This window comes from Corvus cornix, chromosome Z (assembly GCF_000738735.6).
Source record: "Corvus cornix cornix isolate S_Up_H32 chromosome Z, ASM73873v5, whole genome shotgun sequence".
NCBI classification, from domain to species: domain Eukaryota; kingdom Metazoa; phylum Chordata; class Aves; order Passeriformes; family Corvidae; genus Corvus; species Corvus cornix.
This window is the reverse complement of record NC_046357.1, coordinates 10,048,120-10,057,154: the sequence shown is the minus strand read 5'-3', so window position 1 is coordinate 10,057,154 and position 9,035 is coordinate 10,048,120.

The window sequence follows — 9,035 nt, the reverse complement described above, 5'->3', positions numbered from 1 at the left end:
CCTCAATATTTATTGAGGAAAAAAGTTCCTATGTCTTAAAGCAAGTGGTAGGAAATATTGTAATCTTAGTTGTGGATTAAGATAGATCTAATTAATTTGGTTTAGAAATGTATAACTAAATATGCTTAAACTTCAGTCTGAAGCATTATGTTTTTGAGTGGGGAAAAAAAACCCACTTCCATGGGATTTTTTTACATAGATAAAGCTGTTAATAATTTCCAAATTACGAGTCTTGGAGTCTGACCATTCAATTTCTTACACTAATCCCCTTTCTGTTCATAGGCTTCTGTAGCCCTTTGTCTAAAGCTTCTAAAGAAACAATCATCTTAAATATTAATTTTTGCTTTCCACTGCAAATATTTTCTTAGTTGTTGAATTTGTTCCAATCTCACAGCAGGAGGCAAGTTATGAACTCAAATTTGGACAAGCCCTCAGATTCAAACAATAATTTTTTTAATGATCATCCTGTTTCTATTCACTTTATTTCTTCTTTGGGGGCGATAATAGTCCTGGTGAAAATAACAGCCCCCTTCCTTTCTTATTGAACATAAGTTTTCTCCTTTTCTGACATGTTCCAAACTTTTCAAAGCATCAGAGCACAGAAATATAATTTGTTGTTTCTGTTGTCTAGATTGGCAATGTACATATTTCTTGGGAAAAAAATCCCAAAAATACATTTTAAAAAAACCAACACAGTGCCACAATCTCAAAGGACAAGGAATCGTGGCTGTCAGAAATTACATTCTGGTAAAGCCTGCTGAGGTGACTTGTAACATGCGCAAATATTGAGAGAATTGGGGCAGAACACAGATTCAGTATGAACTCTCTTGTGAGGCCTTAGGACTTCAGTGCCTGTTTTGCTCTTGTGACTGAAGGACGTCATAAACACAGAATTCAAAGTCCACTTGCAAATCTTAATTCTCTACTGGTCCTTCTCATGTCTTCTCTGACAACTGTGTCAACTCAGGGTAGTTACTCATACTTTATAGCGGAAAATATGCAACAGCAGCAGGCTGTTAGAATTCCTTAATGTTTATATAAAGAAATTTCTATTAGTTTATGAGGCCTTAAACTTTAATAAGCGCTGTAAAAAAAGGGTCACTTAAGTGAAGGGTAAGAAAATACACTGAAGTAAAGTAAATCTGTGCTACTCTCATGTGAGATGAGCACTTCTCAGAATTCAAAGGAAGGAACTAAAGCTGACATTCTCTGATGTAGGCCTAATGATTGTTTCAGTGAACAAAGGAATAGCTGATACAAGCAATTGTTTACTTATGAAGAAAATGAGACTTAAAGCAGCACTGATCTAGTAGCAAAATGTTTGTGTTTTCTGCTTGGAAATTCCATTACAATAATGAAGTACCTTTGTCTACTTGAACTTATCTGTAGCACACTGTAATTAGGAGGGGAAATATTTTATCAGATGTGTCCTCAGTCATAATCATTGCACAGATTACAAATGCAAACAGACCCTAGTTGCTGAATACCTAGATCTATTCTGAGTTCCCTACAGGCTCTGTTTACTTTCTGAATTTATCCTGCAATAATTCTATCAGTCCACAAATTCTCTATGTCACTGCAGTGAGCCTAAAACCAGTGGTCCTTTTATCCTTTACAGGAACAAAAAATTTGCTGATAGTACCCAAGAGGTGGTAAAGAAGATCACAGCTGTATGAAACCTTCCATGTTTTTGTATTTTTATTGGTGTATTTAGTAATACTTGGCAGTCTTGGCCAAGTCTTGTGATCCACAGAGGAAAACTAAAAATTCCTCCAGTTTGGTGTGACTCTGCTGAGGCTCCTGGTGCTTGGCATAGTAAACCAAGAAGCAAATGTAGTCATGCAGTGCTCACAGCAGGGTATCTGTACAGATCCCCCACATGGATCTCATATCCCACACAATGATCAATGATCCTTCCTCCTACAGGAATGATGTAGTTGCACCACGAATTCAGCAGGTAGCTTTAGGCTGTCCAAGACAATTCACTGAGTAAACACAAAAAATGGTTATGGATCCAGACCAATGAACACAAAGAAAGTTAAACAAACACCTCTATTATACTGCATTCAGATAGTTCTCTTTACATTAACAGATCAGGCCTTCGAGAGAGTGTAACTGCAATCAAAACCTCAGAAGTACCATCAGCAATACATAAAATTCCTATTAAACTCTTTATACACAATAACCATCCTTAGGAGATGTGGAGGAAAATGATTCATCAGCTAAATTCACCATAGTTCATTCTAGGTGACTAAATTTAAACGCTTCTCACCAGAAATACTTGTACAAGCAAGTTGTTGTTAATGATTTATAACAGGTCACCCAGGCATGGTTCACTGCACTGAACCCTAGCAGCAGAATGGAAGTTAGGACAGCCCAGTTCGTGGGATTTGGTGACCATACACACTGAACCTGACAGGAAGTTCAAGTCTGTCCTTTGCTTATCTGTTAGGAAATACATTAAAACTGAAGTGAAAACTGGGCCCGGATAATGAATAAGAGATGTTTATATGGAAAAAAAATTCTCTTTCAAAAACTGTTGAACTGTGATTAAAAAATGTATTATATATTTTTGGCTATATTTCTTTTTGTGAGTCTGTGTTGCTCTCTTTTCCTGATAACACAGCAGTGGCTACAAACATTATGGTCTGCAAGAGATGTTAGGAGCATTTATGGGCAGATTCAGATAGCTGAGAGCAAGATAGAGGTTGTCTTACATGGAATGGAATCTGAAAAACTAAAATACTGATGGCTTCAAATACATGATATTCACTGTTGATCGCTGCTGATGATACTGGTTTTCAAATAGCAGGGTCAGAGGAGGCCACAAAGATGCTGAGAAGGCTGGAACACCTCAGCAGCAAAGACAGGCTGAAAGAGTTGGGGTTGTTCAAGCTGGAGAAGAGAATGCTCCAGGAAGCAGATGGAGGTCTTTCAGTACCTAAAGGGGGCTGAAAAAAAGAGAGAGGGACTTTTTACATGGGCAGGTTGTGACAGGGCAAGGGGCAATGGTTTTAAACTGAAAGAGGCAAGGTTTAAATTAGATGGTAGCCTGACTTAATGAAAGGTGGACAAGATGATCTTTATGGTCCCTTCCAACCCAAACCCTTCTGTGATTCTATGATTCTGTGATTCTATTATATACTCTAGCATTAAAGCATTTAGCACTTCCAGAAGATTTCCAAGTATTTCCTATCTCATGGAAAGTTCACATTTTTTCTGAAAATTACAATTATTAACTAACATAAGGTTATTTTTGTGTATTTTGGATGAAATATGTCTAACAGGACAAGTCCTCAATCTTCTGATATTACAGTCCTATATTTCACTTTCCACAGATGTAGTTGTTGAAAGTAACAATGAAGGCAAAGTAAAATTTTGAACACAGAATATGATTTCTGTATAACATTGATAACAGTCTGGCAAAGATCAGAGACCATTATATCTGGCAAACATATTAGCCCGACCTTGACACAGGAAGTCTTCTTGTTCTCTTTAAAGCTTTGGACTCCCAGTCTTTGGAAAAGGCAAAGTTAAAAGTAGTAGGACTGCAATTGCATTCCAGAATAAAGGATGCAGAATGCAATGCACAGGAAATAAATCAGTGTTTGAAAGAAAGAGAAGTGAGAGAAGATTTGATGATATTTTGTCTGAGAACACATTTGGAAGGCACCTGCACAAGCCATCACACTACTCCGTATCCCAACAAATAGCAAAGACAGGGGGAAATATGCCCTGCAAAATTCAAGCAGCCACTATTGGTTGTTTTTACAAAAATACCATTATTTCTTAAGTTCACGTTGTTTGGATCAACCTCTTGGCTCTTCTGAGAATTCACACTGAACAGGCTTCATATGATGTTGCCTAATTAAAGGCAGTAACAGCAACACCCACTTTTGAGTCTCCTTATCCCATTTCAAAAGCACTGGCTAAACTTGTGGAACTTGAAAGGTGAGTAAGTCCTGGTCCCATCAAGAAACAGTCATCATAATGCCTCAATAGCTCTCCAGTAAAGAGGGGTTTGCATGGATGCTCATTTGTAAGGACTCGTGTAGGACTACAGCAGACATGAGTCCCAGGTTGGCATTTCACTGTGGTAATTACTCATCTCTATCTGACCTCTAGTTTCATTTTAAAGAGGTGGCAGCATCTCCCATAGAGCCCCGAGTCTGCATCCCACACCCATCTTTGACCATCAGCATTTTAAGCATTTTATCCAGCCCATTAAACTGCAAGCTTAAATTTTCTGACCTTTTTCTGGTCAGGAAAAAAAAAAAAAAAAAAAAAAGAAGAAGAAAAACAAACTAGGGGGGTTTTTTCTGCTGATCCTGCATCACAGTCCTTGCCAGATTTCCTGGAGGAGCTCAAAAAATGGAAACAAAATATGACTGTGAAGTGAAAAAAAATTTGTAATGATTTAAGAATCATGGCAATAAAGTCACTGAACATTCTTTTCAGCTAACAGGCATTCAGGAGGAGAGACAGACCAGAAAACCAAATGCAAAAGTGACCCCATGACTGCACTAAGTAATAATTAACAATGAATGCTCTTAGATTGTATTCCCCTTTTTGCAAAGGCTTCTTGCTTGTAAATGTTGTTGTTAACTTTTGTTAATTCTTTAACACAGTTACAGTATTTTGTAACAGGTAAGTTACAAAATACAAAACTAAAGGACTGGGAGGAATTTCAGTTGTCCTGAAGCCAATGTAGGACTTCAGTCTTCACTGTTCAGGCAAATCATTATGCAGCCAGCAGCTCAGGCACTGTTTGAGGCTTACAGTGTGGATGATGTGTGAGGCTCGTCTTAAGAACTGAAGTGACACAACAGACAGAACCTGGGTGGTCTTTCAGTAGCATGTGTGCTCTGGTAGCTGCTCCACCTGCATGTCTGCAAAGTGAGTACTCACATTATAATCAGCACAGTCTCAGTCAGTGTGACACAGAGCATGCACTGTCTTGCACAGATGGAAGGTGCACTTGAAGGTTGGAAGGCTGTGCCAGAAAGAAAAAGTTCTTGTAGGGAAAAACAATATTCCTCTAGATAACAGGAAGAATTCTAGGTTGCCCAACTTTCCAACTTTTCATTGCTCTTAATCTTATCTTAATTGCACATGGAATGACTCCCTGATCATCTCCATGTTCTGGAGTAAAGTTTATCATGAACATTTTATGCCCCTATCAGCCGTACATAATTTTGCACAGCAATAGTATGATCCATAGGTCTGCAGTTTTTTAGGAAGATTACATGACCTGAAAGAGGAGTAATCTAAAATTGTCTGTTAATGTTTCTGCATGTATAATACACTGAAGTGCAGCACTGGTTGTGGGCTAGGTCAAAACCTTTTCTTACAATTTAGCTTTAACCCCTTCCAGACTCTAGGTTTTCATGGATTGTGAAAGAGAGTGAGAAAAGCCACCACATTTCATGTCCTGATAGGCTGTGTCCACTGTTGCTTACCAAAAAAATCCACAAAACAAAAACATTTTTGCAAATTGGGTTAAAGATTTGGCTGTGAAACATTTGGGTCACCTCTGAAGAGGTACTAACTAAATATATGAAATCTTTAATAATAACGTCTGTGCGTGTCATTTCTACTCATGATGCACAATGTATACCCATACAAAAATTACATGGTGTCTATATATTTTAACAATAAACTTAGATAACTTTTTAACAGAGGTTTTCCTTAAGAGGTTTTCCAGACAAGTACTGACCTAGAAAAAGCCTGCTGAATTTATACTGGAAAATGATCTTCCAACACAATCCATTCTATATTTATATGCATGAGTCTATATTCTGGGATTAAAAAAAAAATAGCTGAGTACTTAACATCTGATTTCTTCAGGCATGCTTCTTGTAATCCTGCAGAATCCAAATCACTAGGGCTTATGAAACTGATAGACAATAAGTTGTTAAACTTGCTTCTTCCTCCAGATATTTAAAATCATATAAAAGAAAATATTTAGACAGTAACTAGAATTCAACCACCACCTCTTGCAGTGTTCACCAGACACTGATCTCCCTGATTTCACTAGTCATCTGATCTTTCTGGAGTCACAAGAACATGAAACTTGTAAACAGCAGATAAGACTTGCCGTGGAGCTCATACGTCAGCAGATAATACTGAATAGATATAAATGCACATCCTGTCCTAGCTGGACATTTCCCCTGAAAATAGAAAGATAACGAAGGAACAGGCTGACACTTTTGTGTCACAGGGGTAAGGTTTAAATATTTTTGATATCAATCCACAGTTCAACACATTACAGCTTTCAAGCATTGCATTTTGCAGTTACCACTATCATTCTGAATTCCATTAACTCTTTATATCTTCCCTTCACTCTGGAATAAAGAAATAAGGAGGATTAACAGAACAGCTCTCTGTCAGAAGCACAACCCATGTTTATTTTCCTTCAAAACTTTATAAACAGACACTGATATTATAGCCCTCAGCATACCTATCAAAGGGCCTCCACAGAAATGTTTTCCTCTTGCGTAACAGCACACATCTGGCTTGCTCTAGGCATGACAGTAAAGCTCTTTCACGCACAGAACAAGTCACTGTGCAACAGAGACGTTGTCTGATACAGATTCTTCCAAATGATTGGTAACACTACAGGAATGAGCAGCTGATTTCGTAAGAATTTTTCTAATAGGAGAGACCAGTAAAGGCCACATTGCAGCTACCTGTATTCTGTACCTGCCTGGTGAATAATTTGGTTCTGATGGGGGGAGATCTGGGTGTGGTAAGAGTGCACTAAGCAGCTTTCAAAATGGTTTTGGGAGCCAGTCAGAACTGTCCAGCAAGCTGGATGTAGGTCAGAAACTGCCAGGTGGATGGCGTTGCACTAGATGAGCTAATGGTCCCTTTTAGCCTTCATTTATTATCTAAATCACCTGCTTTTGGGCAATAGTTACCTACTCAATGCTGCACATAAGCAGCCCTTCTGATTTCATATGTCCAGTTTATTAATTGCTGCATTTCTTCAGAAAAAGAGGTGTTTCCTTTATTAAAGAAAGGAAATGTATGATTCACACTTTTCTATTATTAGTTTAGGATTCGTTTTTGTCTGTTTGCTATTTCACAGCTCCCCCTGGGAGAGGCTCACAACACTCAGCCTGGACAGATGCTCTGAGCTCTGTTCAGTGCTGCTATGAGAAGGCTGGAGCTAGAAGAGAACATCTACACTGCGGTAGTTTTCCCAAACTCAGCTGAATATTATGTCCAGAAGACTTACCATGTTATTTTAATTAATACAGGATTCTCTAGTGTCATTGAGGTGATTCTGGGAAAAAAGCATAGGCAATTTTTAGCCATACAAACATCTAAACCAGGTTGAACTAGAGATATTGGTAAAGATCTTTTAGATGTTTGCTTAACATATTCTTCCTTATATAAATGAAATGCACTATAAACCAGTTAGTTTTCAGACTTACTAAAACTAAATTGCATTGTTTTGTAACATACCTCTTGGAAATCCTAGGGGTAGTGCTGTGAAATGACACACTCATCTCTGAGAGAGGAAAAGGAGAAGGTAAGAGTTATAGCTTAGTCAGTGTAATTTTATATTAGAAAAGCTATTAGGAGCAAGTATGAACTGTTCATTTAAAAGCTTCAGCCTAACCTCACAGTAAAACTAGATGGGTGAAGCCATAGGAAAAAAGAAACACAGTGGAAAATGCCATGGGACAAAAAGTAAATGGTCCATACATTAATCAAATAGATCTGTCTTGGTTTTGAAAGACAGGTGTCTGCTAAGGAAGGCAGAAGCCTCCCTTGGAATGGCAGATGTAACCCCTTTCCCTCCCAGTTATTATAATTTTGAAATCAAGGGCTTTTAGGCAAAGATGTGGGAAATAGGAATAACAGTTCTTTACTATTATATATCTATATGTGTAGAACCAGTCAAACAAACAGCAATAACTCTGGCAGTAACAGCGAACAATCACAAACCCAGTGCCAGCCTTCTCGGCTGTCAGGCCCTTTCCCCTCGGGTGCAGTTCCGCTCGCAGCCGGCAGGGGCGCTGGCGGCTCCCGGTGAGCAGGGCAGGTGCGATGGTTCCCCCGCGGCTGCAGGGGGCGCTCCGGAGCGAGCTCGGGGAGCACACGGCTCTGGTGCCCTGGGATCCCGGGAAGGGATGGGACAAAGGAGCTTCACAAACCCCTGGGCAGCTGATCCCGGTGTCCAGCCGGACCCTCGGGAACAGCAGGCTGGAACGGCCGGCTGGAGCGGCAGGGACGAGCACAGATCCCGGAGGACAGACGAGATGTATCCAAACGGGGAACCCGTGGAGGTCGGGCAGGCAGAGCGAGCAGGGCTACAGCGTAGCGAAGGCTCGAAGCGTCAGCGGGGCAGGGCGGCCACAGCCCAGCCTCCAGCAGGGCAGGGAAAGCGGCTTTGGGATCCCGGCGTTGTTTCCAGCAGAAAGAAAAACAGCCGAAGAAAAAGAACCAGCAGCTCCTTCCTCTGCAGCTTCTCTCTCTGAACACCGAGAGCGAACTGACCCCACACCCAGGTGAAACAAAGGAGTAGCCAGGCCCACCCCACCCCCAGTGGGCTCTTTTTGTCTTTCTTAAGTACAGCCATTTGTCCCCTAGCAACATGCATATGGGAAAAAATTCCTTTAACAGGAAAAAAACTAGGACTAAACTAAAACCCCAACAAGAAGCAAGCCACCAACACTGGATAGGTAGAAGGTGCTAGAATGGAAAATCTTAATTCTTGTTTTGTACTTCGCTACAGTGATAGCTTTAGCAATATTTACTTCAAATACCCTCTATTTGAATTATAAGCTATTGGACATACAGTTCTTCCACTACAAATTAGATCTCTGGTAGTTTAAAACAAACCTTCATATATTTTTAAATGCAGGAGGCATCACCATTGCTTATGTGCTGTTGTGTACCAGAAAACAAGAATAGGTGTGGCAGGCAACTCCTAGGTTGCAAATAACTGTCTGAGCAGATCTACTGAAAAGAACAATAGTACTGTTACATTAACAAGGCCATTAAGCAATAAGCACCATGGAAAA